Below are 26,444 nucleotides of genomic sequence, written 5' to 3'. Positions count from 1 at the left end.
AGGGAAGTTATCCTTTTTCTTTTAGTAAAGTTTTACCTGACCTTCAGCTTTCTGTTTGTAAGCATCTCATTTTTCTTTTTTGTATCTCTAATCTTAGCACCTTGACAATTTGTTTTAGCTGTCTGCCTTTTTTGGGTCACTCCTAGAAATCTACCAACCTAAAGTCTAGAATGTTCTCCTCTCTGTTCTCTATTTAAATGCTGTTGATATCTGAAGGACCAGGTTTTACCTCCATGAAGTCTTTTTCCCAAGTAAACTGGCCTTACTAATCTTTCTTTGCTTTCTGAGTTTAGTTAGTAGTTAGTACCATGTTAGTTTAGTTTTAAATTATTATTTTTTTTTGTTTTCTACTGCACTTAGCAGTTTTAGTTTTACTTACTCCACCAGACTATAAATGTCTATGTAGTAGAGTCAAACAAGTTTGTAACATACTTCATCAAGCAGGTTTTCTTCATGCAAGACTTCTGAGAACCTTTAATATGCCAGAGACCTATGTGAACTCCAAGAGGGTATGGTATAGTATACAGCATTTCACAAATTTATTTAACCAGAGAACAATACGAGACTGCAGAATATGTTTTGGTAAGTGCTTTGGAATGATCCAAAGCATTCGTTGTGATCTTGGAGGACCTAAAATAGGGAGTATGGTAGAGTCTATAGGTGGGGGCCAGAGCCCATAGATGTCCCAGTCTCTCCTCCACATGCCCTTTAGGGATGGAAGGTTGAATCCTGGATGTGTGCTGAGATCTTGTTAAGCTATCTTAGACACAGCATGAAGTAAGCATAAATTAAAAAATAGTTTTTAAATTTTATACTTGAGTTAAAGGCTAACAAACCCTTCATGGAAACCCTCCAGTAGTAATAATAATTTGTTTGTAATAAATTGTAGTGTGCCATAGTGTGCCAAGAACTATGAGAGGCAGTTCATGTATGTCTCATTTCACCTCAGAACAACTCTTCAAGATGGACATTGCTTTTTGAAAATTTTGTCAATAAAGAAACTGAGTCCTGGTCAGTCACGGTGGCTCATGCCTGTAATCCCAGCACTTTGGGAGGCCGAGGCAGGCGGATCATGAGGTCAGGAGATAAGACCATCCTGGCTAACATGGTGAAACCCTGTCTCTACTAAAAATACAAAAAAAAAAAAAAAAAAAAAAAATTAGCCGGGAATGGTGGCAGGCGCCTGTAGTCCCAGCTACTCAGGAGGCTGAGGCAGGAAAATGGCGTGAACCCTGGAGGTGGAGCTTGCAGTGATCCGAGATTGCGCCACTGCACTCCAACCTGGGTGACAGAGCGAGACTCCGTCTCAAAAAAAAAAAAAAAAGAAACTGAGTCCCAGAAAGTTTGTCTTCCCAAAGTACATAAAGCTATCAAACTATACAACCAATGAAACTGATGGAAACAGTCATTTAAAAATAATGCCCTTAAAAATTCAGATATTTATTTTGTTATATCGGTCAGTTCTGATTCTGAACAGCTTTCAGCTTTCAGCTTTCAAGGAGATGATTATAGTTGCATTAAAGTACAACATGAAATTTAAAACTTCTAGGTTAGGAAATAATGAAGTAAACCTAGTTGACCAATCTAGAGCCTCATCTGGTACCTTACAAATAAATATTTGTCAATTAAATGAGAGTATTTTCTTACTTCTGTGAACTTCATATTTATCTTGGAATTATTTGGAAATTATGAAAGTATGACTGTAGGTTGTCTTTTACATATTTTAGATATTTTATTGTTATATAGATGTGACAAAAGAAATGTTCATTTTTTTCTCACCAAAAAATGATAAATTTTTTAAGGGCAGTAACTTTTAAGGGGCATTTTTAGACCACATTTTACTGGATCTCTCAGCAGCTTCTGATACTGCCTGCCTTCTTGCCACGTTCTTATTTTGGTGTCCATATACCCAGTTTTCTTTCTACCTGCACCACCTTTCATCCTCTGCATGCTGCACGAATGTTCTTTTAGGAGGCTACTTAATGTTGGAGTCCTCACGGTTCAGCCTTTGGGGCTGTCTCTGTAGGTGAACTCATCCATTCTCACAGCTTGTCACCACTAACGACACGACTCATTTTCATTCCTAGACTAGGTCTCTTAATTAACTTCTAGAATTGAATGCCCAACTGTCTGCAGAACTTTTCTTTCAGATGTGTCAAAGACATCTCAAACTCAACATATACAATATTGAATGGTCTTCCTTCACAGACCTGCCTCTCTTCCAGTTTTCTTTGAAACCTGAGTCGTGCACGATACCTCTTTTCTTTACCTTACCCCATATTTCCAATTTATCATCAAGTTCTGCAGATTTGCCTTCTGATAGCTCTCAAAGCCATCTATGTGTTTCCATCTTTGTCCTCACAACCCATAAAGTTAGCATCATTCTCCTCATGACTGTTTCAAGAGCATGTCCCCTCTCTTCTACATAGGACTGTTATGGCAAGATTAAATACAAGATAATAAATACAAGATTAAATGCAAGATTAAATAAAAAATACATAAAATAATAAAGACAAGAAGACGTATAGCACTCAAACTTGCATGCCAGCTCTGGTTGATTGGTACCAGCTATCTGGAGAGTGTTGAGAAGGATTCTGAATCCACATCTGAGCACAGTGGGAGTGATGGAATTGATGGGGAGGAGTATGGTGGTTTGTTATTGTCATCCACAAAATAAGGTAGTATTATTGGCATTTGATTTAAATATCTGAGCTATTTATATGAAGTCTTTTTAAAATGGGCCGTGGAAAACTGATCTACATTAGATCTACTGATATGTAGCTAGGTGTTAGCAATTATTGAGGAAACACAGAAACATGATAAAATTACTGACGTCTCCTGATTTACCTTCTTGTTATTATTTTTATCTCATTTATATATAGGTTATGGTTCTGATGCTTATGTATGGCAAATTGCTTACGTACGGCAAAAACTAGAGAATCTAAAATCTCAGCATGGAAATGAAATTACATAAGGGTGAGGAAAGGATTATGGTAGTGTGGAGTAATTTACCCAGATCCCCTTATTGGGGGTAGAAGCCATCTCCCAAAGAAGGGAAAGGGTTACATGTCTTCCATTTGGTCCTCTATAACAAAATACCATAAAGTAGCATCCAAGCAACACAAATTTATTTCTCACAGTTCTAGAGGCTAGGAAGTCCAAGATCAAGGCACCAGCAGGTTTGGTATCTGGTGAGGGCCCACTTCTTGTTTTGTAGAATGGTGCCTTCTCACTGTGTCCTCACATGGTAGAAGGGGCCTACTGGTTTTCTGGGGTCTCTTTTATAAGGGAAGTAATCCCAATCATGTGGGCTCTGCCCACATGATCAATATAATCACCTAAGGCCTCACCTCATCACCTTAGTGGTTAAGATTTTAACATAGGAGTTCTGGTTAGAGAAGAAACCACATAAGAGAAAGGTAAACACTGACAACCCTCAGAAGGGTGAGAAACATGCTGTTTAAAAATATTTTTAACAAGAATATACTAGAAACAAAAATTTTCATTTTAACTAAAGGTCTTTGAGATATTTTTATTTTGGTACATATAGATTGGCCTCATCCTTTGGGCTACTTCAGTTTTACTTAGACATTGCAGTTAAAACTTATTTTCATTACATACGAAGCTAAAATAATCTAGATAATGCCCAGTACTAGATAATGCCCAGATTATCTAAAATAATCTAGGTAATGCCCAGAATCTGAAATATTTATTGGATAATGTGGAGATTTCTCCAATCAAGAAGTTTGCCACCAGGTAGCACCAGGTAATAAATTAATTGTTAAAACTATAAAACCACATTGGTTTCAGATGGGTCTGTTCTCCATTTCAGTGCTTCTTAAAACCCCTTCAGAATCTCTGAGTTCTTACTGCTTTTATTGCTCTGAATTCTTATTGCTCATTCTTTTATGAATTTTATTAGGAACTCATAAATGTCTTTAGGGCTTGTCCAGAGAACATATTTTCAGAGACATCTTAGGAACATGGAGTGGAATTGTATCTCAAGAAGTTCTTTAATCTAGTTTTTGCCTGAAGAGGTCTTCAACTAAATTATTCCAGATGGTTACTCCGCATACCTAGAAAAAAACCAAAGCAATAAACCTTTGTTGTCTGATAATATCTCCTTCAGCATTTACTCCTGCCTAATGCCCAAAGGGAAAAAAAATCTTTTATAAGATATTCTACCTGTAAAGTGTTAACTGAGTTGGAATACTATTTTGTTGGTAATATTTTTAGTTTTTTGTAAATAAACATTTTTTCATGAATATAACTGGTCGTATTTGAAGCATTCCAAGATTTTTGTTTTCCTTTTGTTAGCAGCCTGTGAAAATTCTTACAACCTTTATGTTGCAGAGAAACTTAACGCAGTTTTTTGCAGGTACGAATGTTCATTCGGATTTTAGTGTAGATACAACCAATGTTTCCCTAATGGCATCTTTTCTTTAAACAATAATTATATTTAGCGGTTCTTAGCAATAAAATCATCGTAACGAGGAATAAAGGATGGTAAATAAGAATAACAATGTTATTAATCATCTAAATTAGTTGTGTATGGAACATTCCTGTACCTGAAATATTTCCATAGGAAATAAGGCTAAAACACACATTTACTTATAATTAGATATAATACAAACCTTTTCTCATTATAATAGTTGCCCAAATCCCAATTCAACTTAATTTCATTGACTTTGATTTCTGGACTAAAAACATTAAGCTTGAACTAGTGAAAAATGTATAATATGTGCATTCAATTAAGAAGTAATTAGATAGTCAATCACCCTTACAACACACCAGGGATTACAGGAGAAGGAAGAAAAATGTGACTCATTGTAGTGTGTAAAACAGTTTTTCTAATTAGTTTAGTGCTAATTGAGATGGAGAAAGTGTCAAAGTATCCTAACACAGGTTTTACTTCTGAATAACTTTAAAAGCTAAGTTTAGCATTTTATAATATTACCAATTTCTATGATTTATCCTTGAGTTTTGATCAAAGCTTATTTATTCATTCTAAGTTACACATATTAGTGAGTGATGGGAACAAAAAGAACAAATGCTTTTTTATATTTCAGACATGATGCAGTATTTTGTCTCATTTAATCCTCATAACAATCCTGTGAGGCCCGTATTTTTATTTTTCATTTTAGAGATAAAGAAACTGAGGCTGAGAGGCGTTGAGTAACTTGCTGAAGGTCACAGCCAGTAAAGTGCAGAGCAAGAATTCAGACCCAAGTGGGCCCCACTCCCAATGCTGAGCTCTTTTCACGACACCACATTTCACAACAGCAAAGTGCAGAACATTATGCACTGTGTTTATTTATCTTTGCCTTCTTATCTTTTGTAGATAAATTCCTAGGAATGACATTCCTGGGAAGAAAGAACACGTATGTTTTCATTTTTTCATAACATATTTGCTGAAGTACCCTCTACAAGGGTTATGCTAATTTGTGCTTGCACTGTTGATTGGGTATTTTATAGAAGGCATTTTTGCCATTTTTTTTTTTTACCAATCGTTCAATATACTCTACATCTCTTTCTCATCTTTTTACTCTTCAGTTTACATCTCCTACCTATTGAAATTGCTGTGGCAAAGGTCACCTTTGATTTCTCTGTTTGCTTTTTGCTTCCTTGTCTCCACATATAGCACATGTTCATAGTAGAATATTCAAACAGTACAGAATAAAATGGAGCAGCAGCAAACGTCTCTCAAACTCTCCTCTTAGTGACAGCATCCCCAGCACTGGGGGTTGTGATGGATATGGAGGCCCTGGAGCACAGCGGGGATGGCTCAGGTTCCATTCAGATTCCACCAGTAATTAGTTGTGTGACCTTGAAAATGTTAACTGATAACTGTCTCTTGTTTCATCACTTAAAAGAAGGCTATAGTGGTATTTACTTCGTAGGGTGGTTGCGAAGATAACAATGAGATAATGCAATTAAAGTGCTTAACATTTTTTTTGTCCACAGTGTAAGGATTCAAAAATGTTACCTTTATCATTATGATTGTCCATTGACCTCTCTTTATATATGTGTCTCATATGGGTACGTAGATATGTAATGTTCCTTATGAGATTATACTGTGCATGCTATTTTTCAATCAGCTTGATGATATATCTTTTCATGTCATTGAATAGTTATTTTTAAAATGGTTTTACATACATTGCTTTTAAGTATATGCCAAAATTTGATGAGCTGTCATCAATAATACTGTGGTTAACTTACCCATTTCCTTAAAAAATTCTTAGAAATGAGATTACTAGGTCAAAGAGTTTTATTGTAATCCATATGCAGATTGCTTTTCCCAAGAGTTCTATGTTTATGTTCCCAGTAACTATGTGTCAGATTACACTTTTCACCTTCACCAGTGTTGAATATTTTAAATTTTTCATCCTTGCCAATCTCATTAAAAATGGCTCCTTACATTATATCATGTCCTGTAAATACTTGGTTCTATTCTTGATTTCTCTATTCTGTTCCATTTATCTGTCTATTCATGGCATCGACCACAATGTATGTGGCGTTAGTGTATATTTCAGTGTTTGGCCAGACAAGACCCTCTTTACTAGTATCTTCTGCAGGATTTTTCTGGCTATTTTTACATGTTTAATTTTTTCAGATAAACCATAAAATCATTTTATCAGAAGGATAGAAATAAAGAGCAAAAGAAAGAGAGGTTGAGAAAAAGAAAATGAAAGACAAAAATAAAAGAGAAAAAGGAATCCTATTAGGATTTTTAATTTGCATTGTATTTATAGAGTGATTAAGGAGAATTAATACCTTACAATATTGAATCTTTATATCAAGGAAAAATGCATAGGTCTATGCTTATTAAAGTTTTTTATGTCTGTCGTGCATTTTATAATTCTCTGTTCTCACAATATTTACTCCAATTTGCATATTTGGGCTCTGGAGTCAGCTTGAGTATGGCTTTTTGGTGAACACAGCACCTCTATTTGCTGTTCCACAACTTGGGCAAACTATTGATTCTCTTTCAGCCCTAGTTTCCTCATCTATGAAGTGGATATAGTAAGAGTTATAACCTCCCAGGGATGTGAGGATTTCATGAGCTATGGTAAAATGCACATCACAGTGCTTTGTGAAGGATTAGCATTAAATGTGAGCAATTACTATTATTATCATTATAGATTTTGACTAGCTATAGATTCTTCCATTGGTTAATTTTTTTATTGAAAAAACAATGGATTAGATTTGTCCCTGGCTTGCTTATTAACCTTTATATAGTTTTCAGTAAGATTTCCACTGATTATTTTGAGTTTTCCAGATAGACACTGATAACACCCAACGATCATGACAGTTTTATCTCCTTCTTTCTGATTTTATTTCATTTCATTATCTAGTACTCCAGAATAATGTTAAATAATTAACAGTAATATCTGGCACCCTTTTAAAAATGTCTCATGTGCTTGGATTTCTGTTTCCAAATCCAGTGGCATGTTTCCCTCTTCTCTTTTGAATCTTCAAAAGTGTTTGACACTCCTGACCCCTTCCACTGTTTCCTTCTCTCACGACCTGATGCTGTCATGAGTGAGAATGTTGAAAAAGAAGGTGTCTGTATGCCATTGCTTGTAATGGAAGGGCATTTATTTTTAACCTTCTGTTTGGTGTATGGCAGTATTCTAGGGGCTGAGTGAAAATATAAACATAACCAGAGATCAGCTCTCCCCTGACATAGCTCACAGCCTAGTGTCATGGGTAAATCAGACACACAGCTAACTCCAGGTCAGAGCAGCATGTACAAACTGCCTGAGGAAGTGTTCCACTAGTGTACAGGACAAAGAGCCCCCTCTGAAGAGGAGAGTTCTTATTTCTAGCATGTTGCTGTTTCTTAAAAGACTCTATTTCGGAGATGTTACACTGAATTACTGTACTTAAAGAGGGGTACTTTAGTTAGTTATCAATGAGCTGAGCCAAAATCACTGGAACTTACATCAGTACTGTGACCTGCAGCAACCTCTGAGGAGTAAGATGTGTGTGAACACGTGATTTTTAAATTTTTGGTAGCTTTTCAGGAAATTCTCCAGTAGTAATTTGCTTTGCACTCATTCCCTTGGGCCTCTTCATAAAAGATAATTCAAGGTTAAGAAAAAGTCATGTGAAAGATGGCATCTGCTATAATTATATTGAAGTAGCTGATGATTTAGAAGACTCCTTAGGATGTGGCCATACTTTGAGGTCATCATTATGAACACTGATCATTGTATAATAGAAAATTTCTCTTTATGAGTAAGCTTCCTTATTATTTAGATATAGATAAATGAATATTTGGAGAAAATCCCAAAGGGAGGAGGTCAGCCTTAATTTTATATATTCAAAGGGTTACTTCTTTAGGTTGTTTTACCAAATAAATTTGTATTATGATTACTAATGTAGTTATTGTAGGAACTTTAGAAAATACACAAAGGCATAAAAATGAACTTCTATTTCAAATAACGACCATCAATTGAAGATAGGCAATTTTGTTTCCACCACAGACTGCATTAAAATAACAGGAAAGAGATTTTTTTAAGTGCATTGCCTCACAAGGATACAGAAAGCAAGAGAGGAGACAACAGCCACAATACTTTGGAAGCTGGAAGCAGATGGTCTTGTAACAGATTTAGCAGATGTGAGGAACAAACCCGTTCACATGATAGAATCTCTCAAATTCCCAGGAATTGGTGGCAACAGACATCATCTGGAAGCTGGAGTAAAAGGAGGCTAAAGACATCTGTATTGGTTGAAAGCTATTTAAGAAGCACTTAATCTCTCAGCCCCCTCCAAAGCCTTGGCGGACTAGAGATACTTGTCTTCTAGAGATGATTAAGAGAGAGACTCTGTACTTGGGGACACAGACACAATTGAGTGAGTAAATAACATCCTCAGACCTCATGTCATCCTCCCATACACTGGCAGAAAGGCCCCTACTCCCCAGATGAAGCTGGAAGTATCTTCTGGGGAGAGTCTGACCAGCCCAGGTGACTTCTCTGCAGAAGTGGACCAACGGGCTTATCCAGTGGTGATGGTGTGATAAAGAGGCCTCCACTGTACCCTCCGCCTCCACTCTGGTTTTGCTGTAGTGGTTGTCTGCCAGTCCCAGATATGAACAGTTACAGATATTTGAAGAAGAACTGTAGATGATAGAACCCAAATCAGACAATAAAGTGAGTTAAAAGACATAAATACTTTGTAAGAAGAGAAAAACTGTCAAGAAGTTGTCACTCATATATTTGGAGAGGTAAGGAAAGAAATTGCATTCACAAAAAAAATGGTGCTATTAAGAAAATGAATATTTAGAAAACAGAGCTTTTGGAAACTGAAGGCATGATAGCAGAAACGAGAACTTCTACAGATGAATCAGAAGGCAGAATTGAAAATTCTCAGAAATTACAGCAAAAGGCAAAAAGATGAAAAATACAGTAATGTAAGCAAATTAGAGGACCAGTTTAAGAGGTCTGTCATCCACATAATAAGCTAGAGAGAGAACAGAGAAAGTGGAGGAGAGGAATCAGGCAACAAAATTATCCAAAGCATTTCCCCAGAACTCGTGAGCAAAAATTACAAATGGAAAGAATCCACCGAATTCCCAGCACAGTAGATCTAAAACACACTCACACCAAGACACCATCATTGTGAAACTTCAGAACATGGAGGGAGAAATTCCAGAATGGCAAAAACCAAAGAAACAAACGTCAAAATCAAGGAATCTGGAATTCGAATACCAGACTTCTCAAAAGCAACGCTGGAAGCTAAGGCAGTGAGCATGACCTTCAGAATTCTGAGGGAAAATTACAACCCACCAAATTTCTTACCTAGTCAAACTTTTAACCCAGTGTGTGGTTACAGTAGTCATTTTTAGATATCAAAGCCATCACAAATTTATTTCCCAGAAGCTACTTGATAATGCCACACCAAAATGGAGTAAGCTAAGGAAAAAGATGTGGGATCCAGGAAACAGGAGAGCCAGCAAAGGAGAAAAACCAAGGGGATGAATAAATGCCCAGAATGACAGTGGAATGAGATCATAGGCAAACCAGGCAGTCAGTCCAGATGTGAGCAGGTGAGAAGGTTCTAGATGAGCTTTCTTCAGGAATGGTGAAGTTGATACAATGCATGATATATCTTCACTTCTTGAGAGGAGAGTTAGGCAATGGGTAGGTATTTGTGCATTGAATCAATTATGAGCACATAGAACACTTAGGTGGAAAAACCCAAGGTATTTATCACTCCAGAGAAAACAAAATGTTGTGCAGGAAAGAAAAATTAACACATGTAGTTCACCTCTGAATACTTTTACATCATTACAATAATAGAAGTTGCATAATTGGTTCAACCAAATTTACTATATAGCTATATTTGGAGGATGGGGTGATGGGAAGATGGGAAGGGTTCATATGGGGTGGTGTGTGTGTGCGTGTGTGTGCGCGCATGATGTTGACAGGAGGAAAGGGTCAAATCTTCATTCTCCATAGGAAAAATTTATACATAATACTGAAACAAAATTGAACGGTAGCAATACAATCATGCCATTTAGCTCTCTAGTGTTAATCAGCTAAAAGAGTTAAGGAGAAGGAAATTGGTGACACATAGGACAAGGGACTGATAGTTTCATAACAAACATTTAAAAACTTTAAGTCTTTATATGCATGCCTAATTTTGATACAAATAAAATTATCAGTTACTACTGTCATTTTGTTGCACTTATTTATGCATGCACGCACACATTTTCTGAGTGCTTTGGGTCAGGTGTTGGGCTGGAGCTTGGGAATACAGAACAGATGAGACCAAGCATTACTTTATCCTATGAAAACTTTCTCTAAAACACTGAAAAGTAAACTTCCAACACATGGCATAAAAATAATTGGCCATACTTCACATTTATGTTGGAGCACAGTATTGTAGTTTAATTTTTAGCTAGTGAGATGATTTTAAAATCAACCAAAAATATTACTCATAGTACTATGCTCAGCACATGATATCTGCTGTCATTACAGACCCACACATTCCCTAAGAAATAGATATTATCTGAGTCTCAGAAGGGGCAAGTAAATTGCCTAAAATCTTACAGCAAATTGGATAGAAGAGCTGGGATTTGGACTTGGTTCTCCCTCATTCTAAATCCATACCCCAGATTGTGATTGATTGAAACATTTTTTCAGTTAATCTGGTATTTGCAGTAAACAAGATCAAGTGCACATTTTTGAGGCAGGTAAAGCTAATATAAAGATCATCCTCAGAGAGACTTGGCATAGGTAGGTGTCATTTCTTTGAAAAATATCTAAGTAAGAAAAGCTCAATAGCATAGGGTATTGAGTTTCCCCATGTGAGGGAGATTTTAACTAAGTGAGTGTGCAAATTCACCAGCAGATTCTACACATAGGTAAATTAGAATTCATTCAGCATTTACGAAGAACCTCCTGAATCATGCCCTGAGAGCTTCAAAAATGAATAGGACACCAACATGTATGTGCATCTGTTGCACTGTGGATGTATACTAAATGTTAAATTCCGCTTTGGCTTGAGACCTGACCTCGTATGATTAGAATGACTGTGTATTTACCTACCCCTATTTTATTTCATGTTTTGGGCCATGGTAGCTTAATATTTAGAAGGCTGGATATATTCTTTATAGTGAAATTTCATAAACTTAGGATACATGCTTCTCGACCAGCCTCTCCCAAATGAGTTCTGCAGTGCACTGGTCCTCCAAAATGTGTGTTAAATCAAGAGGTGACTGTTCACATATATCTGGAGAATCCTGGATGTAATAACGTCCTCCTTTTGGAGATTTGCAATGCACATCAGCATATTAGAGCCTCTGAAATGGCTTTGAATTAAAGAACCATATTTTAACAGAGTTGATACAGTATTTTTTAACATGGATTCGTTTTTTCAACCAGCTTGTAGTTTTTTTTTTTTGGAACACAGTTTGGGAAACACTGGACCCCAGGTTATTTCCTTTTGCAGGAAATTCATACATTGTGACCTTTAGGCCCCATTAACTCTGAATTGGTGTGATTTTACAGTTTGATAATCAGTTTCATGTCACTTTCTTGAAAAGTGCTAAAAGTATATTTTTAACTATGTGAGGTAATACACATGCTAATTAGCTTGATTTAGCCATTTCACAATGTGTATATATTTTAAAACATTTTGTTGACATGATAAATATCTACAATATTTTCTGTCAATTTCAAAAGATTAAAAAATTTAAAAAGATTTTATTGTGACTATCATATTTGAAATGTAGTTTGGTCCTGGTAGAATGGGAGCAGAAAAAAATATATAGTTTGGAAATACATAACCCAGCATTATAAATATTTTCTAATAAATTTTTCCAGACATTCTATATATTTGTATGTATCTATGTTTATATATGTAGGCATATGTAGAAATGTGTGTGTGTATATATATATATATATATATATATATATATATATATAGTGTGTGTGTGCAGGTGTGTCCACAGATACATATATACTATATATGCATAATTCTGAAATGCTGCATAGTAATATAATTTATTAAGGAAAGGAGGCTATTTTGTTTTATTATTTTTTTCTTTTTTTCCAAAGAACATTGCCCAGAAGGAGGCCATTTAGTTTGTTTCCAGTTTCTTTTTGCAGTGAATATCCTTACACATAGACTCTTTGTGTGATTGGATAATTATATGTCTATTATAAGTTCCTAGAATTCCAAGTCCAAAAGTATATGCGTTCTAAATTTTAATAGAGATTTACTACCTATCTTAGGCAACTAATAAGACTGCAAGTTTCCCACTGCCATTGCTGGCAATGCTAGTTCAACATCAAAAAGTTCAGTATCATTGAACTAAAATCTTAGCTGATGTTGTTTTCCTATATGAGAAGCACATTATTTGTTATCTCAAACAAGTACTATTGTCATATATATATATATTATATATATTCTGCATTTATTATTTATTTAATAGAATTGTAAGTCATTTGGGAATTAGGAATGAAGGGGTCTGTGTGCTCTTGAGTTACCATCCATCTGTGATTATTATATGTGAAATGAATGACAAGAACTTAAAGCTTTATTTTTATTATTTGACATGATATACATATTTTTTGTTTGTAAAATAGTTCAAGCATTATTTATTTTGGATGAAAGTATTTGTTTCTGTGAAATCCTGCATTAATAGGTCTGCCATAGAAATAAAATTATGGTAAACTTTGTGGAAAAATTGCAGAGATAACAAACTTGAGCACAAAGATATTTTTGAAATTTCCAGGTTTTCTTATGAAATTTTTAGTTTTTACTATCTCTTATACTGTAAAAAGACTTTTCAGTCTGCTGTGGAAGAATATCAGTAACATAATCGATTCTTTTTTTTTTTTTTTTTTTTTGCCTAAAGGAGGAAGACAATGGTCCTATAATGCCCTTGGATAAGAAAAGGAAACTTTTGAGCTGCACCTTCAGTTTATCCTCAAAGCCTGCGTTGTTTGTCTTCATCTAATCCCGCTTTGATGGACGTCTGTGATGGTTGCCTGTACACTTACTGAAATGAAATATTAGAAATGGCTGTGTATTCCAAAGAAACCCTATATTATATATCCACATTACTGCTGCTAGGATTCATATTTGCACATACTGTTTATTGCTTATGTGTAGAAGGAATGAAACTAGTTTCCAGAGTTGTTATTAATATGAATATATATCATGTGTTAATATTGAGAAAGGAAAAATACATTCCCGGTGTTCGTAGTTCTTCATTTCCTGTCTCCAACAGAAAATTCGCTCATTTTAGAGCTAGTGTAATTCTTGATAATAAAATAAGAGTTTTGATTAGGAACAGCATAGAGCTTCAAAATGCAAACTGAATGATTAGTAAAATTATGTCTCATTTTATTTTTTCAGCACCCATACCATAATTAATGTTAGGCTGGATTGCCATGGGAAACATTTTTTGGCGTTAATGCAGCAACATAATACTCACTTTAGGTATTACTACATAGTTAAAGGATTTAACTGAATGTATGGATCAAATTATATTTATTTGACATATTCGAAGCTGTGGTTTAATAGGAATTTGAGAAAGGTGTAAGAAATAGGATAAAAAGAAGGTCAGCAGCATGTACCAGGAATAGCTTTACTTTCTATAAATAGAAATATAAATTTAATGGTGTCCTATATTACTTTAGTGTCGTACACTTTGTAAGACTTAAATATTTTATTCTATTGATTCCACTTCTTTGGTATGTCAAGACATTTCTTTAAAGATGACCAACAATATCCTTATTTTAGATGCCACTAGCAGATGTAAGTGTATACTTAGTTGCCGTTAGATGTGACAGAATGGGATAATTTATGTAAAGCAGTAGAGTGCCTGGCACAAAGCAAACAATAAATATTATTGTTATTGTTGTTATAATTGTAAAATGAATGACTTCAAAAACATAGTCCCAGTTTGGAGGGATTTTGTGATGCAGAATATCTAAGTTATAGAAATAGAAGACAGGTGGAATAAGTATATGTTCAGAGTTTTTAGATGTGTTGAGTAGAGATGGTAACAATGGAAGCATTAAATACAAATGAAAATCACACCAGATATCCCTGAAGTTGAAGCAAAGAAAGTTCATCATCTAGTCTTGGGCAGCAAGAGAAAGGACTAGGGTTATGGCAATGTGAGGAAAAGTTGGGGCTTGCTAAGTGTTGAGATCTGTTGGTAGCCCTGGATCACATGGGGTCAGCACTAGGCAGTGCCTCTGAAAGCAGAGAGAGATCCTGGACTTCCCTTGTGTATAACAGTACCTAGTGTCCAACAATGAGGAAATGGTGAAGCATGGTTACAAAACTGTGACAAAAATATTTACATCTACCACTGTTACCACTCACATGCCAAACATTGGCTGCACATGTGTAGCCTTATTTGTAATTAACATCAAAAGATTAGATCTGAAGCCTTCCATAAATGAGAGGCCATTCATATGGCATTGCTGGAACAAAACACTGCACAGGTACCAGCCTCTCCACTCCTGACCGGGTTGGTGCTGAACAGTCAGGGATTGTTCTTGAACTAGACTTCTGATGCTTCTTGCAGTCTCATGTCATCTTTCCCTGAAATACACAAAATAAAGAAATACAATAACAAATAGTAATTAAATGACTTTCAGGATAACATCTAGTTGTTCAGACTTCACTCTTCATAGGTGTGTGTGTGTGTGTGTGTATGTGTGTTTATGTCTGTATATTGAAGCAATTTGAATTTACTGTATATTTTCTGAGTAAAAGACTGAAATGAACTACTTGGTTCAGATCATGGTGTCCATTGGTGAGATTGTTTGGAGGCTTAATATTCTTTATATGGAAAATCCTTTAATTCCACAGTTAGTTACCTCAGATTCAGAATATGAATACTGTTTATAATACACTTTTGTAGGAATGAATTTGAGAGGTAGTTTGTCAGTAAACAAAAGCACAACAACTAATCTCAAATCTGTTTTGATGGTGTGATAGGAAAGAAAAGTAAAACCTATGTGATGGACCCTGTAATTGGGGCAGGAATCTCCCAAAGAAAAAGTAGGGGAGAATTAATGACAAATGTCATAGATCTTGAAATTTAATTTAGGGTGCATTTTGTTTATGAAACAATTTAATAAGGCAACAAAGTTAAATGATTTTTCATGTAGCTTATACACAGGTAAGTGCCTCTGATTCATGGTAACTAACGTACCTGATGGTGTGTAAAGTAATACTGTTGTCAGAAGGTTTGCCAATTAAGATAATTTGAGTTTACTCTTTTTTTTGTTGGTTAGTTTAGCTGAAGGCTTGTCAATTTTATTGATTTTTTCAAGGAGCCAAAGTGGATTTTGGGGTTTTCTCTATTGTGTTTCTATTCTCTATGTCATCAAACTCTGCTCAAATCTTACTATTTTCTAACTTCTGCTTGCTCTGTATTTAGTTTGTGTCTTTTCCAGTATTTTAAGGTGGAAGGTTAGGTTATTGATTTGAATTCTTTTTTGAATAAAGGCATTAACAGTTATAAATTTTCCTCTGAGCATTGCTTTAGCTGCATCCAATAAGTTTTGGTATGCCATGTTTTTGTTTTCATTCATCTCAAGGTATTAGAAAATACTTTGCCTTTTAATTTCTTTTTGATGCAATGGTTATTTAGGAGTACATTGTTTAATTTCCACATATTTATGAAGTCCCAAATTTGTTATTGATTTATAATTTTTTTCTGTTGTGGTCAGAAAACATACTTTATATGATCTCAGTCTTAAATTTATTGAGGTTTGCTTTCTGGCTTAGCATATGGTTTATCCTGCAGAATAATCCATGTGTACTTAAGAGTATATATTGTACTGTTGTTGGATGCTATGTTCTATAGATGGCTGTTAGGTCTATAGTGTTGGCCTGTTGTTCCAGTCTTCTATTTCCTTGTTGATATGCCTATTTCTGTCTATTATGAAAGTAGTGTATTGAATTCTCTGACTGTTGTTGAATAATGTCTTCCTTCAATTCTGTCAGGTTTTTTCTACGTTCATTTTGGGACTTTCGTCCTTCTTTATCTCTAGTAACATTTTTTATTTTAATATATACTTTGTCAGATATTAATATAGCTGCCCCAGCTTTCTTATAGTTGCTATTTGTATGATGTATCTTTTTTCATCTTTTCACTTTCAGCTTATTTATATTTTTGAATCTAAAATGTGTCTCCAACTTATAGTTGGATCTTGTTTTTGTTTTTTTGAAATCCAGTCTGACAGTCTCTCTGCCTTTTAATTGGATTATTTAACCCATTTGCATTTAATGTTGTTTATATAGTTGGATTTGTGTCTGCCATTTTACTTTTTGTTTTCTACATGTCTTGTGTCTTTTTGTTGTTGTTCCTTTATTCCTCCTCTATTACTTTTTTTTGAATTAGGTGAATATTTTCTAGTATATTTCAATTGCTTTAATGATTTTTTTCACTTTTTTGAGTATATTTTCGCAGTGGTTGCTAAAGGACACATCATATACTTGTTAATTTATCAGACTCTTTCAGATTTATAATAACTTTATTACAGTGAGTTATTTAGTTACTACTAAATAGCTCTGAACTCTCTTCTCCCTTTTTGTGCTATTATTGTTATACATATTACATCTATACATGCTGTAAACCCAACAATACATTGTTATAATTTTCTATAATTGTATGTATATTAAAGAAGCAAGCAAAGACATGAGAACAAATTATATTTATAGAGTTTCTTCTAGTAAGCTTTTCATTTACCATTTCAGGTTATGTTCATTTTGTCTTGTAAATTTGAGTTACCATCTGGTGTCATGTCTTACTCCAGTACTTCTTTGTTCTTATTTACCTCCTTTGTGTTGTCATTGTCAAATATGTCACATTTGTATATGTTCTGGGTCTAAAGCGTAATTACATGATATTTTATACAATTGCTTTTTAAGAGAAGGAAGAAATGCATTTATACCGTCTTTCATAATTACATAATTACATTTACCAGTGCCTTTGTTTTTTTTTTTTGGAATGGATTCAAATTAGTATCTGGAGTCACTTCGTTCCAGGCAGAAGTCCTTTTTTTAGTATATTTTTATATAAGGCAAATCCGATAGGGACAAATCTTTAGTTTTTGTTTATATGGACTATCTTTATTTTACCTTCTTTGAGATAGTTTTGCTAAATATAAAACTCCTGGTGAAAAGTTTCTGTTTTTGTTTTCGTTTTCTCAGCATCTGCTGAGATGCCAGCTATAAAGCTTAATGAGGTTTCCTTCTACAAGACAAATCGTTTTTCTGTTTCTGCTTTCAAAAACAAATGGTTTCCCTCCTGCCCCAGATTTTGTACTATGATGTATCTGGGTGTGAGTCTGTATTTATTCTGCTTGGAATTTGTTGAGCTTCTTGGGTATGTAGAAGAATGATTTTTTTTTAGAAAAATATTAAATTTGGGATGTTCAAGCCATTATTTCCTTGAATATTCATTTCCACTTCTTTTTCTCTCTCCTTTTCTTCTGGTACTCCCATTATGCATGTATTAATGCACTTAGTAGAGTCTCCTGTTTCTCTGATCTTCTGTTCATTTTTGCCCCATCTTACACCACCCCTCTGGGGCTTTTGTTGTTTTTGATTGTTTATTTGTTCAGTGACTTGGCTGTACTATTTATTTATTTGTGTATTTTTGAGATGGAGTCTCACTTTGTTGCCCAGGCTGGAGTGCAGTGGCGGGATCTCGGCTCACTGCAACCTCCTCTACCTGGGTTTTCTCCTGCCTCAGCTTCCCAAGTAGCTGGCATTACAGGTGCCTACCATCGTGCCCAGCTAATATTTTTGTATTTTTAGTAGAGACGTGCTTTCACCATGTTGACCAGGCTGGTCTTGAACTCCTGACCTCGTGATCCACCCACCTCGGCCTCCCAAAGTGCTGGGATTGCAGGCCTGAGCCACCGCACCCAGCGGCTGTACTATTTTAATTGAGTCTGTTACTCTTGTAGTGTGAACCCTATAATGTGGTTTCTCAGAGAGCACTGCCCTGGGCATGTACACAGTCACTCTGGGATGACAGTAAGTTAGTAGGACTCTCTCTGTATCTTTCCTTGATTTCTCCGCCTAGCTCTTTGCTTCCATTGGTATTACAGCTACCTGTTAGGTTCCACTAATTGCTAGCTAATTATTCTATTGTTTTTGGCAATGCCATGGGACATAAATTGCTCTACATCTGATTCAGTTATATTTGGGCCCTTTTGCAGGATTAGAGATAGAACTTCTGCTCTGTTAGTGGGGATTGGGTAAAGGAAAAGGGCTCATGACCTCTGGGTCACAGCCCCAAGAGATTTAGCCTCTGCAACCTATTAGTATCCCTTGGCTGGGAGCTAAGGGAAGAGGGAGACCCATCTTCTTGATCATATTTCCCAAAGAGTGGAGTTTTAATCTTACTAAGCTGGGTAGAAGAAGGGAGGCAGTGAATTTGTGACTCAAATTTCAAATCAAATACTCTCACTTTTCCTACTGAGATTTAGTAGATTTTCTTGAGTAAATGTTTCTCCATTTGCTACATACCCTTAGGACAGTTTTCAGACACCTATTTATTTATTTATTTTAATTTCCACAGTTTTTTTCACTGGGGAGCAAGTCTGTGGAGATCCTCACACAGGATCTGGATGTAGTTTTCTGTCATTTAAGATAGTACGTTACTCAAAATGTCAGGCTATCAGTCCTTTTGGAATTTTCTCAAGTAAGCATATTTCTCAAAATTTTGTATCATATTATAATTAAGGGTGGGCTCATGCTTTTTGATAGCTTAAAGTTTAAAAGAGAATGCTTAATATGAAAATGAAGTTTACATAACCTAATATTAGTCATTAACTTATTGACTTAATTACTCTGAAATTTTATTTCTATATTTTAACTAAAGACAATTAATTAGAGTGCGCCAATTAATGATTTTTAAGTCTTCACAAACAACTCCAACATGGCACAGTTATAAAACAGACACCTAGAAAAACCTCATTTTCCTTAGAATGCTGTCCTCTTGTTTCTATTAAAACATATTAATATAGCAAATATTGATTGATGAAAAGCAGGCTATTAAATATAGTTTATAATCTTGGGTTGTAAATTATGAAGAAGATGAGGCATTATCCACCAATGATGTAATGCAGCCCTAAGGATATGTACAAGGAAATAGTCTTTTCTTTTTTTTATGTTTCCTTCCTTTGTGTGGAGCTGTTTTCCTGTAGCACTTTTGTATGAAACTCTTACCTGGCACTCACTGAGGATGTGAGGTGGTGAGACGTGACTGACCCTTCAAACACTTAGGAAACAACAACACAGAAGCAATGGTTTTTAATTGGAAATCTTGTGCTATATCAGATTTAGATCAAGTTTTGATAAAGCATACTAGAGGTTTTACACTTCAGGTTATACAGAATGCCCATTTAGAAATGATGCTATTGAATTTGAAGAAATTTTTCCATTTCTGAAACTTGAGTGGAGCCTGTGATACAGCTTTTTCCTGCACTGGAGCAGTGGCTGTAGTGAGTCAGCAAAACTTAAGAAAATTCTTAGAGCTGCTCCAAAGATCTAGACTGGTTTGTTTTACACTTTTTGGATCTGATTCATTTCCAGGATAACTGTATTGCCATTCCTTTGATGGACTTTAATTGCTTTCAAATTATACTGGAATTCAATCAGCCTCAATAGGAATTTTCCTGTGAAAATATAATAGAATCTGGCCCAAAGGGACTTTTCAAAAATGCAGATCGAAGTTTATACGTTGCATGAAAACATTTTATCTGTTATAACATGAAGATACTTCTTTATGGCATACAGGAAATCTATTGTATTATAGCACAAGACTGGGATGAAAGCTGACCCCTTGCAATTTTAGTCATATTAAATAAATTTTCTTGCAAATGCTTTTTGAACAAATCTCATTTGAATGAAATAATCTCTTAATATGAAACTATAATATACATGATTTCTTTTTCATTTTTTTACTCACTTATGGAAATTATCTTCATATGAAATAGTTCCAGATACTCAAGAAAAATATTTGGAACTCTATTTAAAAAATCACGCTCAAGTCTAGTGAAGTCTCTTATGATGGTTTTGCAGAAAGGGAACTGCCTCCACTCTTAGGCTCAGTAGTCATGATAGCCAAGCTCAGCCTTGTACATACTCAGAAACGGGAAGAAGTTTAAGAAAGACAGGGAGGAGGTAAGTATGAAGCCTGTAATTCCAAAGATTATTTTCTGAGTCCACAGAAAGGAAATGTGAGCACAGTTCTTGTGGGTAAATTGGTCTTCCCAGGAAGAGGAATTAATGCTTCTAGTGCACAAGGAGATTCTTTTCCCTTTTTTTAAAATTTTATTTTTAGAATTAGTATCTTGCTTTGTCTCGCACTCTGCAGTGTAGTGGTATGATCATAGCTCACTGTAGCCTTGAACTCCTGGGTTCAAGAGATTCTTCATGTTAGCTTCTTGAGTGGCTGGGACTATAGGCATGTGTTGCCACACCTGGCTACATTTTAAAAGTTATTTTTAGAAATGGGGTCTTGGTATGTTGCCCAGGCTGGTCTTGAACTCCTGGCCTCAAGCAATCCTTCCCCAGTCTTCCAAATTGCTGGGATTACAGGTGTGAGCCACCACCCTGGCTGACTTTCTCATTTATACAAGTATAAGGTAATGTCTAAGTGGCACTCTGCTGGAGAGATGAGTAGCAGGTGAGCAGTTAACTCCAAGGAACAGTACATCTCACCTAGGTTAGGATTGTTATTACTGTTAGTGCTTGCACAGAACTATGTATTTGAAGCATTTCATGGATATTGATTATACCTGCTATTTCTCAATGTAGTTCTGACCCTCGGGCTCCAGCCTTGTGTTCCTCTGTATCAGAGCCTCCCTGAGAAAGCTATTAAGTCCATTGCTAACTTACACATCTTTGGCAAGAGAACACATATTTTCAGTGCCACCCTGGGAGGCCTTACTTATGGTTACCATCACATGCATTTGTATTTGTCAAATACATGCTTATTATCAAATCATTATACTGTAGAAATGAGTACAAAGGAGACAGACAATGTTTGAGCCAGTAATGTTATTTTTCTTTCTAAATTGTCTTTTAAAAACTGGCCAGATAAGATGACAGAATTGATCAGGGTTTCTTTTCTTCAACTTTTAAGTTCAGGGGTACATGTGCAGGATGTGCAGGTTTGTTACATAGGTAAATGTGTGCCATGGTGGTTTGCTGCACAGAACATCCCATCACCTAGGTATAAAGCCCTGCATCCATTAGCTATTCTTTCTGATGGTCTCCCCACCTGCCCACAGGCCCCAGTGTGTGTTGTTTCCTGCCACTGTGCCCATGTGTTCTTATCCTTTAGCTCTAACTTGTAAGTAAGAACATGTGGTGTTTGGTTTTCTGTTCCTGTGTTAGTTTGCTGAGGATAATGGCTTCCAACTCCATCTGTGTCCCTGCAAAGGACATGATATCGTTCCTTTCTATGGCTGCATAATACTCCGTGGTGTATATGTACCACATTTTCTTTATCCAGTCTACCATTGATGGGCATTTAGGTTGATTCCATGTCTTTGCTATTGTGAATAGTGCTGCGAAGAACATACATACACATACATGTACCATTATAATAGAATGATTTATATTCCTTTGGGTATATACCCAGTAATGGGATTGCTGGGTCAAATGGTATTTCTACCTCTAGATCTTTGAGGAATCGCCACACTGTCTTCCACAATGGTTAAAGTACACTCCCACCAGCAGTGTAAAAGCATTCCTTTTTCTCCACAACCTCGTCAGTATCTGTTGTTTTTTGACTTTTTAATAATAGCCATTCTGACTGGTGTGAGATGGTTATCTCATTGTGGTTTTGATTTGCATTTCTCTAATGGATATATGGATTTCTTAATTCTGTACTCCAATTTAGCCAAAGGAAATCTTCTACTTCTTTTGACCAGAAAGAAAAGTGTGTTAAGTGTGCCTGTGGTCAAAGGACAATTATTTAGATTTTGAATTCATTTAGGATCTTTCCTATGACTTGCACAATACTGGTAAAAAAAAAAAAAAATTCCCCAGCATCACCAGTTCCCCCATCACCTTGAGAGGCAGGAAAATCAGTAACAGGAAGCTGTGGCACATCTCCTCCAGCTGAAATGTGAAAGGGGTGCCTCAACACAACCAAGTGGAGGGCAAAGAGTGCCTGTAAGCAGGATCCGATGTATTACAAGAGAATGTGCCCGGGGTAGGTGCAGAAATGAAAGCGGCAAGAGCGATGAGAGATGTCACAAAAGGAGTAGCGGATTTCAATGCAGCCAGATCCCCAGTGGAGTAACAACTGGGGAAGACACAGGTCAGTACTTTAGATGAATCCAGTTGATACTTGTAACACCGTTCTCTGGACACAGTTTTGTGACTAACTCCAAGTAATGCAGTCATGTGGTCACATTTTGTCATATGGTCCTATGGGCAGGCAATATAGAGGTTCAGGGCATAGACTGGAGCCAGACTCCCTGTATTAAATCCTGGCTCTGAGTCCTCCCAGCAATATGTGCCTTGGGCAATGTACTTAATTTATTGGGCCTCAGTTTCTTCATCTTTAACCTCAAGACATGAATTTTAAGATGTTTGTATTTTAGTACTCATGGGAATATATTTGAATAAGTGTTTGCCATTATTACTCCATCACCCGTAGGAATATCTAAAACATTAGAAAAGCCCTTTTATCCTACAGTTATGCTTTAGTAGTTTACAAAAATACTGATTCCACAACTGTTTATTGAGCATTTTTTAAAGTTCCAGGCACTGTGCTAGGAAAAAGTAACAGGGATGAATGGGACCGATGTAATCTCTACCCTCATGAGGTTGATAGACTTTAAGTGGGTAGGCTACCTGGACGACCTAGGCTCGCCAACCCATTCTGCACTCTTCCTGGAAACTTTACAACCTACATACTTCTGTGTTTAGCCTATCAGCACCCCAGGCTCCACTGCACCAAAGGGCCTGATCCCTTTTATCTTCCCAGATCTCGTTTCCTATCCAAGATGATTGACAAGGATGACATCCAGTTACAGCTTCTCATTCTTCAGTCAGAACAGCAAAATGTGGGTTTTCTCTGATATTTAATAGTAACATGATGAAACAGCAAACATGAAAAACTCATGACCTTAAGTAGGGCCTAAAGACTGAGGAACTTTGTGGTGCTTTCGTTACCTCACCTTCTATGACCTGTATTAATTCTGTCATGAGACTGGAAGGGACCAGCCTTGTGGTTCTGTGCTCTCCTAGTGATTGTTGGCAGGCCCACATGTTCAGAGATAGAGGAAGCACTGCCACATGCCAGTGGCTAAGAGCCCTGGGCTGCTGGAGCAAACTGCCCAAGGTCCCACTGATACAACCACTGTCTTGCTTCTCTTCTTTCTCACTCACTTTTTCTTTTTGGAAGGATAATCATTCCAGGGCCCATCGGCTCCACAAGAGCCCTCTGCACAGACAGTCGTGGATCGCTGTCTGCAGCCTATGCCTGTATTGATACATGCTCAGGTACCAGGAAAGGAATATCACACTCATCAAGGCAGAGACACCTGAGGTGCCGCTGATCCTTTTTTTTCCTTTCTGCACACTAGGCATCAAAAGTAACTGCATTGCTTAGGAAGGATCAACCTAAAATAGGTGCTGGACATCAGAATTCTTGAAGGAAGATGAAATAATTCATGAAGGATGAGTAAAACCTTGGGAGTTCACTATGTGGGAAGGGCATGACAAAGCAATGCACTCACAGGAAGGGGCAGGTCCTCTGGGGCAGAAGAGGGGACTGGGGACAGCTTGGGGAGAGAGACTCCCCAAGAGGGTGCTTAGGCCTCCTATTAATAAGAGCATGTGTGCCAGGCACATTGGCCCACACCTGTAATCCAGCACTTTGGGAGACTGAGGCAGGAGGATCACTTGAGGCCAGGATTTTGAGACCAGCCTGGGCAGCACAGGGAGACTCCATCTCTACGTAAAATAAAATTAGTTGGGTATGGTGGCACATGCCTGTAGTCCTAGCTACTCGGGAGGATGAGGTGGGGGGATCACTTGAGCAAAGTTTGAGACTCCAGTGAGCTATGATGGAACCACTGCACTTCAGCATGGGTAACAGAGTGACTCTGTCTCTTAAATTTAAAAAGGGTATGTGGAGGTACAAGTGCTTCATTTAAAAAAAGTAAGAGCTGTGTGACCTTTTAATGCACAAGCTGGTAAAGGAAGTCATATCCATTATTTACACACAACAAACTGTAAAGAAGATGCAGTGGGTTTGGATGCACATCTGCAGCTCTTCCTCACGAAGGTCGTGTCACTGGCCCTGAGCCAAGTGACAAGGAGAACACATGCACCTCCTCTGGAGCCCTTCCTTGTGCTGCACATTGTTCTCTTCCAAGCCAACTCTTCTGATTTTTCCACGTGATAATGTCTTTCTCATCACAGATAATTCTTCGGTCTCTTTTTATGTACTTGCCCCAAAGTGCAGTCTTGAAGTCCTGAGTCTTTTTCAAGAGATTTCTCCAGGAGATGTCTTTCCTCCAGAATGTTCTGTGAGGTGATGGTGCCTCATGGACTTGTTGATGAAAATGGCTGCAGGAGGCCCCACTCTCTGCCTCTCTGTCCTGTGGCTGCATCACTGTTCTCTATAGCAGCTTCTTTCTCTACAGTGACATCAGCCTTCTTTACAATGTAATGAAGATGATAAAACACTAATCACCTGTTTGATTAGAAAGAGTCATTTTCTGCTTGGATCTGACTGGAATAATCTCCCACATTTCCTCACAACACACTAGACTTCCTATGCAATAACATTAAATCTGGGTGGGTGATGTGGGCTTTCTTTTTTAATCAATTAATTCCAAGTGTTGTACATGTTACAGAATTATTGGGTTAAGTAAAAAAGAATGAAATCATGTTCTTTGCAGAAACATGGATGCAGCTGGAGTTCATTATCTTACGCAAATCGATGCAGAAACAGAAAACCAAATACTGTATGTTTCACTTATAAGCAGCAGCTCAAGGCTGGATATACACAGACATAAAGATGGGAACAAAAGACACTGGGGACTACAAGAAGTGGGAGGAAGGAAGGGGGGCAATGGTTGAAAAACTTCCTATTGGGTACTGTGCTCACCACTTAGGTGACAGGATCATTTGCACCCCAAACCTCAGCATCGTGCAGTACACTCATGTAACAAACCTGCATGTGTACCCCCAAATTTCAAAGCTGAAAAAATTTATTAGGTTAAGAATTCCTAGCTTTTCCTATCTTTAATGGGAATAGAGAGAATATTTAGTTCCCATGACACACTTAGATAAGGAATTGAAAAATCTGTGTAGATAAATGGAGTTGTTCCTATAGTCACCAAATATCAACACTCGTTGCTTTTACTTCCAATGTAGAGTTAGCATTTAGACCTCATCTGTGGCCTGTTCATTGCCCACAGCAAAGAGGCATCTCTTAGGGCCAGATGGCTGAATGAAAGGAAGCTCCCCAATTGCCCATCTACCTTTATAAATTTGTTGTTGTTGTTGTTTATATATAATAATGGATCTGCAAAGGCAAACAAAGATAATGCATGGACCACTTGCTTCATCTTGGTGTGTGCAAAAATCCTCTTCAACCCACACAGCCAGATTTTCAGCAGCCCTTCAGCCGCCAAACAAATATATGACATTAACAGAGCCTTCCACAGTTTCCGCCTGAAAACATTTGGTCTGTATGGTGAAAATAGGGAGATGATCAAGGTATGATATGATTTCATGAATCAAGTGGTATCTGGTCAAAGAGAAACTTTTTTCTTAGGTTCGTAATGCTTAAAGAGGAGGAGAATAACATGAATAAACCTCACCAGGAATACACTGGATAGATGAGGTGCATTAACCACATAGGTATGGGCTCCAAACTTTATAAAGTCAAGTTACTCAATTAGAATAGAAGC

The 26,444-nt window shown here is 36.7% G+C and overlaps 1 protein-coding gene across 1 annotated transcript in view; it reads left to right on the top strand.

Moving 5' to 3' along the window:
* The window catches only part of CA8 (carbonic anhydrase 8), a 92,261-nt gene extending 77,879 nt beyond the window's left edge, over positions 1–14,382 (top strand). The window contains exon 9 of the mRNA XM_054499260.2: positions 13,373–14,382. The gene's annotated coding sequence lies outside the window, so the exon portion shown is untranslated. The remainder of the gene's footprint in view (positions 1–13,372) is intronic.
* The last annotated feature ends 12,062 nt before the right edge of the window (positions 14,383–26,444 follow it).

This window comes from Pongo pygmaeus, chromosome 7 (assembly GCF_028885625.2).
Source record: "Pongo pygmaeus isolate AG05252 chromosome 7, NHGRI_mPonPyg2-v2.0_pri, whole genome shotgun sequence".
Taxonomy (NCBI): Eukaryota; Metazoa; Chordata; class Mammalia; order Primates; family Hominidae; genus Pongo; species Pongo pygmaeus.
This window is presented reverse-complemented; position numbering and strand designations above follow the sequence as displayed.